General features: G+C 44.5%; 1 long non-coding RNA gene across 2 annotated transcripts in view; it reads right to left on the bottom strand.

Moving 5' to 3' along the window:
- Positions 1 to 980: 980 nt before the first annotated feature.
- Positions 981 to 8800, bottom strand: part of LOC143739258 (uncharacterized) — a 626344-nt gene continuing 618524 nt past the window's right edge. For both annotated transcript variants that reach the window (XR_013204158.1, XR_013204157.1), the window contains one exon: positions 981 to 1660. This is a non-coding gene — a long non-coding RNA (uncharacterized LOC143739258). The remainder of the gene's footprint in view (positions 1661 to 8800) is intronic.

Raw genomic sequence — 8800 nt, 5'->3', positions numbered from 1 at the left:
ATGGCCTGCTCTAGGTCTGCTAGCTGCTGCACTGCGTTGACAATGAATACAAAATTAAGGATAATTTTTTTGGCTTCAATATCTCGAGAAGATGAATCTTTCCCGTAGCGTAAGCTGAACTTACGCAATACGAGAGAACCTCTCGTAAGAGAACTCATGATCTCCTTACACGGTTTTTCAAGTTCAACTTTCAAGGCTTTTACGTTGGTTTCCAAGTTTTAGTAGGCACTTAACAGCAGCCATTGTTAACTTGTCCCCTTTACTATGACAAACTTCATTCAGGTAAGTATATTAACTTGGCTACTCAGCTGCTCAATTCATCAGCGGTAAAGTTCAAATTGGTGACTGCATGTGGTGACGTAGCGGTTTTCCTAAACTGCTGATTCAGAGACTGCAACGCAACATACTGTAGCCTAACGCTTAAACAGTAGGACCGGATAGCTCGCTGAACGGTTGTAGCAAAGCAGATTCACGAAACTGCCACAGCGCAGTGGTAATTTATTTTCAGCGTCATTGATTCCACGCACATATGGGCAGTTTGCAAAATACCAAAAACTGCGTTGCCGAACAGAATTAAACAAGTTTAGAGCAAATTAAATAGGCTCTATATATTTTCAGCTCGCGCTCCTCATCTGCTCACTCAACATTGTGACAGCGCCTTAATTCCATCTGAAGGAGCAGTAGCCTACCTACTAACTTGTTTAAGCCCTTCTTAAATTCGTTATTGCTTCGGCATTCATGGAGATGTTTTTGCAAATCACTTCCCAATCCCAAAGATCTCTTCTTACACCCATGTCACAGGTCGGGGGGGCCAAGCCAGACTGCGCCCACCCCTCAAACCCAGCACCACCTCGAGGAGCGTACCAGAGACCAGGCAGACAAGAAGAATTTCTAAAAGTAACAATCTTTATTGAATAAAAGCAAGAATTAAGAGTCTTAACGCGGGCTTCATCTCTCTTTCCAGGGAGGAGGCCGAGGGGTTCACTGCGAGGGCTCAGGTTACTGGCCGCCACAGAGGAGGAAGGAATCAAACGCCCGTCCGGTGTGCAGGTAAGTACCGTGGTCAGTAGACTCTTTTTGCCGTAATACAGGCGGGCAGCGACCCGCGCAAAACAGGGCCGGGGCCACGGGCCAGGAGGGGACTCTCTCCACAGGACAAGTGGGTAGCAGGTAAGTTTTTCCCAAGCGTCAACTATTCGGTAGATGTCCGGCACAGGGGGCGATGGAGTCCAGGAGGGTGACTCGCTGCCGGCCAGGTAGGTAGTCGGGTAGGCAGATCCTCTCCGTGTAGGGTGCTCTCCTCCGTGGCGTCACTGAGCAGCAGGTGTGAGGTCCTCCGGATGCCTTTCCGCCCTTGACGGCTCCACCCAGAGACAAGGGTCCCCTCTAACCCAAGATAGAGACAAGTTTATAGGTTCAATTCTATTTCGGTGAAGTAAGGACTTACGGCTGGAGAGGGTGGGTCTGAACAAGCAGCGTTGCTGCGGGGATATACCTCTCCTCTGAACAGGCAGCACACAGGAAGGCCGAGGCAGACGAATCTTCTATTTAAATAGACAAAGCCTTTGATACAAGAACGAACATGATCCTTTCGTATAATGGAGAATCGGCTTACGGCTGGACTGGGTTGCTCCACACAGGCACTAGGGCTGGGATGTGTCTCTCCTCCGACCAGGCAGCACCCCCGAAGGCGGTGGCAGGAGAATGGCTGGGCTGGGTTGCTCCACACAGACCCTAAGGCTGGGATGTGTCCCTTCTCCGACCAGGCAGCACACACGAAGGCGGTGGCAGGAGAATCTTAAGTAGACGGAGCATTTGATACAAGAGCAAACATGATCCTTCCGTATAATGCAGACTCAGGCTTACGGCTGGGCTGGGTGGTTCCCACGGCAACACTAAGGCTGGGGTGTGTTTCTCCTCCGAACAGGCAGCACACACGAAGGTGGCGGCAGAGGAACGTTCTATTTAAATAGACAAGACAAGTTAAACAGGACAATCACACTCCTCTCTCAGATCACAGGACCTGGCGGCAGAAATGGAACATACACATTCAACCTGAGGGCTTTGCTCCGCAACACTGGGCGAGGACGTGGACTGGAGAATACTGGCGGTTAAGTAAATGTGTACATCCACACACTGCAACTTCACGTCAAGTCCAATACTGTGTGACACTTCAATTCGGGCACTGCAATCCACTCTCAAACCTTCGTGCAATAAGGCCAATCCCTCCACTGTTGCGCTGGATCAATACTCAGAAGCTGAAGAGATGCAGAGGACTTCACACCGCATGGAACACAGCGTCTTCAACACTCTTTCACACTCAGCAGAAGATATCAGGGTTTCACAGATGAATCAGTTCACACTCTTGATGGTAATTATATTTGTGGTCAATACACTTCACAATTCCTTATTCAGTTCAATACACAACATGCATTCACACGGATCCGGTGTTTCATTAATTATCTTTCTCTCTCGAGTGATGACATTCTCCAATCTTGACTCAATCTCCAAAGTACACTCACTTCACATCCAATTCACGTTCCAGCTTGTACTCCCACAACCACTGTTGCACCCCTTTCCAGTCAGATCCTCACAGCCGCTCCAAAAATCCCAGCAAATCCAAGCCACTGCCAAAAGAATCGATTTCTCCCGGGGAAGTACCACACCCGAATGCCTTTTCCTTTTCCTTTTAACTGCTTCTCTAGGCCGTGTTTCCCAATCACAAATCCCCACACCAGACACCCGCACCTGGTACCGTTTAGCTAAATCAGCTGCCACTGTCATGGCAAATGACAACAAGCAAACCCGCACGGTGTGTCAGTGAAATCGTCCCGGGGGGGAAACACACTCCCAGCGGAAATTGGTTCCGCTGGATTTGTCACCTTGCGACACCTAGATGATTGCAGACTTCAAAAAACAAAACAAAAAAACGTAAAATGTGAAAAACATATAAATACATGACCATAATATTAAAAGAAAGAAGCTGACCTTAAGAGCAAGTTGGTCATTGGACGTTATTCATGCTTAGTAGATGGTAGGGCTTAATGGGCATGTAGCAGGAGTATATAATACAAAGGAAATAAATTATATATTTACAAGTGCTGATAATTCTCTATAACAGTTTTACATTTTATATATATATTTTATCATATCATCAATATATTTTAATACTTAGGTTTAAGTTCTTCAATAACAGAAATACGGTATAAACGCCGTAACACAAATTTTTCTGGTGACTAATTTAATCCACTGATATGTGTTATAGAAATATTTACGTAATATGTATTTGGTATTAAATGTACAGAGAAGGCAGACTAAGGATGCTCAGGTCAAAGTTCATATACTTACCCAAAACATGCTTAACACAGTAGAATTAACAGGAGTTATAAGTTAGATTATAACATCTAAACCAATCATCAGAACAAGTCACAGTCAAGGAGACTCGAGTGACATATTTACTCATCTGTACGATTTAAATGTTAATTTATTTCTATTCAAGGGACTCACTCGGTTGCCATGGCCAGAGATTTCTCAGCCGTGAATTAAACTTTCTTCCTACAAGAGCAACTCGAGAGTATGTCAGTTATATGCTGCGCAGCTGAGAAATGGATTCTACGCTCAAAAGTCAACAACAGAATATCAAGTGTGATTGAGGTAGTATCTTATCGGTATGCCATCACCTTACTTCAGGTAAGTATCGTACTAAGATTAATACGATTAAGATTTAGCGGTTAGATGATTTACCAAGCCTGCCCAGGCTTCGTTCATCTGCGCTTCACAGAAATGACCCTATAGCGGCTGTTAACATCCTTTCGGGTTCGAAGAGATTGCAAAACGAATACGTTGTATTTGCTAACAAGCTCGGTCTAACAAAGTCTCTAATTGCATGATTAAGGTCGCTCACATTCTGGCCACTGCAATACAACAGCTATGCGCTTTCGTGCTTTAGTCTTAAGGCTTCAGACAACCTTTGCCCTTCAGCAACCCATATCCATCACCCAGCCCTCTAACAGAGTTCAAATTACTCGCTCTGCTCAATCCAGCTAGACCATATATCACCGAAGGCTTGGCTCCCTACTCCTAAGAAACGTATTTCTGCCTTATTTGTTTATAATGTTCGCTTTTCTTTTCAGATTCTTCTATTTCCATTCTGATCACGGCCGGTTGTTCCTTCGTCATCAACAATTACGAAATTGATGCGTGATTGGTCTCTGGTGCCCCTAGGGCGTGTGAAAGGTTTTGCTCGGAATACCCCATGGATGTTTTCATATAATATGCAAGAATTGTCATTCGAGGGTGAGTAAAGCGCATATTTTTTGTCTGTCCCTTTGGATGCAGTCGGGCTGCTGCTCCCGACACAGGGGGCGGAATTTCAACAGCTTGTTTGCAGTTTTGATTACCTCTCATAAACAAATTTCAAAACTTTTAGCTTCACGTTCAAACCGAAGTCAGATTAAGATAGAGAGACTTAAGAGGTGTCAACATGTAGCAACATTCCAAATGGTTAGTTGACGAATTGTGTAGCTTATGCATAGCTATCTTCTACTCACTGATTAGCTATTCTGTCTCGATATTCTATAAATCATGCTCCATGGGCAGGATTCATGTAAAATTAGGGTTTGTGATGCACTAACCCAGGAGGAATGTTGTGTAGTTCCTCTCAGCGCTGTTGTAGTCCTTAAAAGCAATTTCTAAATGAAATCCTCCCATTGCTCGAACTTTGAGTGTTGTAACTTTGCATATGTTGGTTATGTTTAAATGACAACATTACACATTAAGTAAGTTAGAAAAGCAAATCCATCCAACCAACCTTTTTATTACCTCCCATCCGCAACAGCCTCTTATCATATTGTTATATTCAGATTGTAACCGTGTTTTGTTACAGTGTTCATGGCTCATGCATCCAGGGAATTCACTCCGATCTTCCCCATGGCCTTTTCTGATTTGGTTTCTCACCTACTTTCTTTACTCTTTCTTAAGAACTCTAACAATGACTCTCAAGGCTCAGGTATCACATTAACATTTTCTAAAATGGTAATAAAATCAGTCCCTTCTCATCTATGAAAAAGTTCTAAAACTCCCCTCTATTTATCGTAACTACTGGAGCACCTCTCTCTAAAGCCTGGTCCAGGACTCATCTAGACTCTGTCCTCAAGAACTGCAGCTATCTCCCTCCCAGTGTACTGGTCATTCCTTCAGGATTGAGGCAGCCACTAAAGCAGCTGAACGTGGCATTTCTACTTCAGCTGTCAAGATCCTGGGCAGATGGTCTTCTGCATTTGAGTCATATATAAGACCCGATTTAAAAATCATTCTCGAAGCTCAGCAAGCTCTCCAGTAACAGTTCAGGTAAATACCTATGCAACTACTGGTGGTGGTGTTATGCTCTCCCTTTTCTCATGTTCTGCAATATCTCTAGCTTGCATTTTACAAATGGCCAAGGAGTCATCGTCTATGTGTGGCCTAGTGTCCTTGTCTCAGTGTGGGCTTGTCTCTATGTGGCATTAGTAGCCGTTGTAGTCTAGTCTGTGTGGCCTTTGTAGCCTAATGTGGCCTTGTCCCGTGGTCTTGTGGCCAGTTATGACATGGTTATGTGTGGCCTAGTGGCTGTGCCTCGTTGGCCTTGTATCCGTGTGGCATTAGCAGCCTTGTGGCCCAGCGGACCTTGTCTCTGTGCGGGTTTCAAGGCCTTGTGGCATTATGTTGCCTTGTCCTATGTGTGGCCTACATGGTCTTGTGGCCCTTATGGCCTCGGTTCTGTATGGCCTAGTGGCCATTGTCCCTGTGTGACCTTGTCTCAGTGTGGGCTTATGATATTACTGCCCTTGCGGCCTCATTCTATGTTCAGTGTGGTCTACTGTGACCGTGTAGCCTAATGTGGCCTTGTCCCGTGGTCTTGTGGCCAGTTATGGCATTGGTTCTATGTGGCCTAAGGCCTTGTCTATGAGTGGTTCTGTCTCTGTGTGGCTTTAGCAGCCTTGTGGCACAGCGGGCCTTGTCTCTGTATGGGTCTAAAGGCTATGTGGCACAAGTTGCCTTCTCCTGTATGTAAAAAATGGCCAGTGGTCTGTGGGTTTAAGTGGCGCGGTTCAATGTGGCCAAGTGGCTGTTGTCTGTATGGCCAAGCGGCCTTGAGGCACTGTTGCCTCGCTAAAAAATGCCCATGTGGTCTTGTGGTCCTTGTGGCCTGGTTTTGTGTGGCCTTGCGGCCTGGTCCAGTCTACCTCATTCTATGTGCGGCATTAGAGGCCATTGTGGCTGATTGCAGCCTTGTCTCTGTGGTCTAGCAAGGCCGTGTGGCCGGGCGGCCTTGTCTCTGTGGTCTATTATGGCCGTGTGGTCCAATGTGGCCAGTTTGCGGTCTAAGGAGGCCTGCTTTGTGTACGGCCCTAGCTGGCCCGCTCTGTGTGGTCCAATGAGGCCTGGCCCAATATGGCATTGTCTGTGTAGTCCAATTAGGCCTGGCCCAATGTGGTTCTGTTCGGTGTTGTCCATCGCGGCCTTGTCTCTATGTGGCCCAAGGTGGCCTGGCCCTACGTGGCTCTGTTCTGTGTGGTCCCCCGTGGCCTTGTCTCTGTGTGGTCCAATAAGCCCTGGCCTAACGTGGCTCTGTTCTGTGTGGTCCATCGCGGCCTTGTCTCTGTGTGGCCAAGGTGGCCTGGCTCTGCGTGGTCCATCGAGGCCTTGTCTCCGTGCGGTCTGTTACGGCCTTGTTCCATGTGGCCGGTTCTGTGTGGCCCAATGTGCCCCTGTCTCTGTGGTCCTATAACAGCTCGTGTTCCAATGTTCCCGTGTTCCCTATGTACTACGTTAGCCTCATTCTCAGTCCATGTCACTATTCTACAACGCTTGCTTCCCTCCAACTCATTCACAGGGAAACTGGCTTCGATCAGACGTAACTGTGTCTCGAAACGTATCAAGTCGCTTTGGATGAAAGCGTCAGCATGGACAAATGCTTATGTACATACAGCAGCAGATCATTAATGCATAAATTATGCACGTCTTCTCATAGTACCTTTCAGGCTCACTATGACGAAGTCGCCTGTTAGTTACTGGCTACGAGGCTCTCCACATTCCATGTCCATGCTCTTTATTAACTCTCTTCTCTTTCTATTTTAGGCTCTACAGTATTCACGACTGGTGGGTATACTTTTCTTTACCATTCTTTGGGGGTGGGCTCCGTCCTGGTGGAATTATCTTCCACCTATTTTTGGGGGTCGGCTGCGCCCCTGCTTTTGTCTTCAGGCAAGAATTGCAGAGTCCGGACCCTCGGATTGCGAGCTATGGACGGGGCCTACGCCAAAGAACTTTATTGCTTGCTGGGCTATCAATAAATGTATTTACTGTTACAGTATTTATTCTTCCGAGTCTTTCTGGTAGAAATGGAAGCTTTAGCGTTAAGTTCTGCCAGGAAGACTCAATTGCGACTACACTTATTACCTTCTCATCTATCCAATCATGTCTAATACTTGTGGTATAAAAGACTGGTACTTGCACATGTTTGAGTTTGCAGATGCTGACGCTTTCATTCCCCTCCATCCTCCCCACCACCACCAGAATGGTCCCTTCCTATACCTCCCAGGGGATCGGCTGCGCCCCTGCCTTCGTCTTCAGGCAGGAAATGCAGAGTCTCGGATTGCGAGCTATGGACGGGGCCTACGCCAAAGAACGTTATTGCTTGCTGGGCTATCAATACATGTATTTATTGTTACAGTATTTATTCTCCCGAGTCTTTCTGGTAGAAATGGCATACCCAAACTAAAACAGATACAGTTCATGAACCCTTTGCACTAAAATCACATGTATGGTCTCATTTGAAAGCTGATACTTGGCAGTTTATTGTAAATTTATAATTAATTATTGTCATAATGAAAAAAATGTTATAATGTTATAAATAGCTTCAAAGTTTTGTAAAGTTATTAGAAATGTATTTTTATGAAATATCTTCATAAAAATAATATTGAAGTAGGCATTGTATCAATCTAGAAATACACTGCTGCTAAAGCCACATGTCTGGCCATAAAGATGATAAGTCTAAGACTCTAAATTTAATTAAATATTTTTAAAAATCATGTAATATGACTTTATTTTGATTAGACTCTAAAATGCAAACTGATGTTTATTGTCATCTTCTAAGGATCCATTCAGTCTATTGTCTCTATTGTTTTGTGGTGCAAACGAGACCCATTCAGTCTCAGTCTCCCCTGCACACATTCACACCTCTCCGGCCTGGTTATGGCTCTAAATATGTTTTTTTTCTTTTGTCTTCATTATAATTACTAACGACAGACTATTCACGCTGGTTCAATACATAATTTATTTTTTCAAAGTTTTCTCGTCACATTTGAAACTGTATCAAATGACCTTCTTGGAAAAATAAACATTTCATTAGGCATTCCTATTTAAAATGTTTTCATAAAAATAACAGCTAGGGGGCAGGTGCATCTGAGGGCTAGGTAGCATGTTAGCTTAGCACACCATCAATACATGATAATTTTTGAAATTAAAACCATGTTTTTGCTCCAAACTTACTTTATAACGCATGTCAAGTGTTTTAAATAACCTTCTGTGATCTGATTTGGCTTCAGATAAAAAAATCAGACGCAAATATATTGTTTTATAGTATTCTGCACAATGATAAAGTCTACATCGATTAGCATTACATTATACATATAATTTATTATTATGAAAATACCTGACATGGCTCGAAGAACACAGATACATCATATATTGTTGCAATTATGTATATTGTCTCCAAAACATCTTTATCTACATGTTACAGCGATCTCTGTAAGCTTTG

The sequence above is a fragment of the Siphateles boraxobius genome, unplaced genomic scaffold (genome assembly GCF_051911475.1).
Source record: "Siphateles boraxobius isolate OS27281-9 unplaced genomic scaffold, OSU_SipBor_1 16, whole genome shotgun sequence".
NCBI lineage: Eukaryota > Metazoa > Chordata > Actinopteri > Cypriniformes > Leuciscidae > Siphateles > Siphateles boraxobius.
The sequence above is the reverse complement of the archived record's forward strand: the minus strand, read 5'-3'. Positions and strand labels throughout refer to the sequence as shown.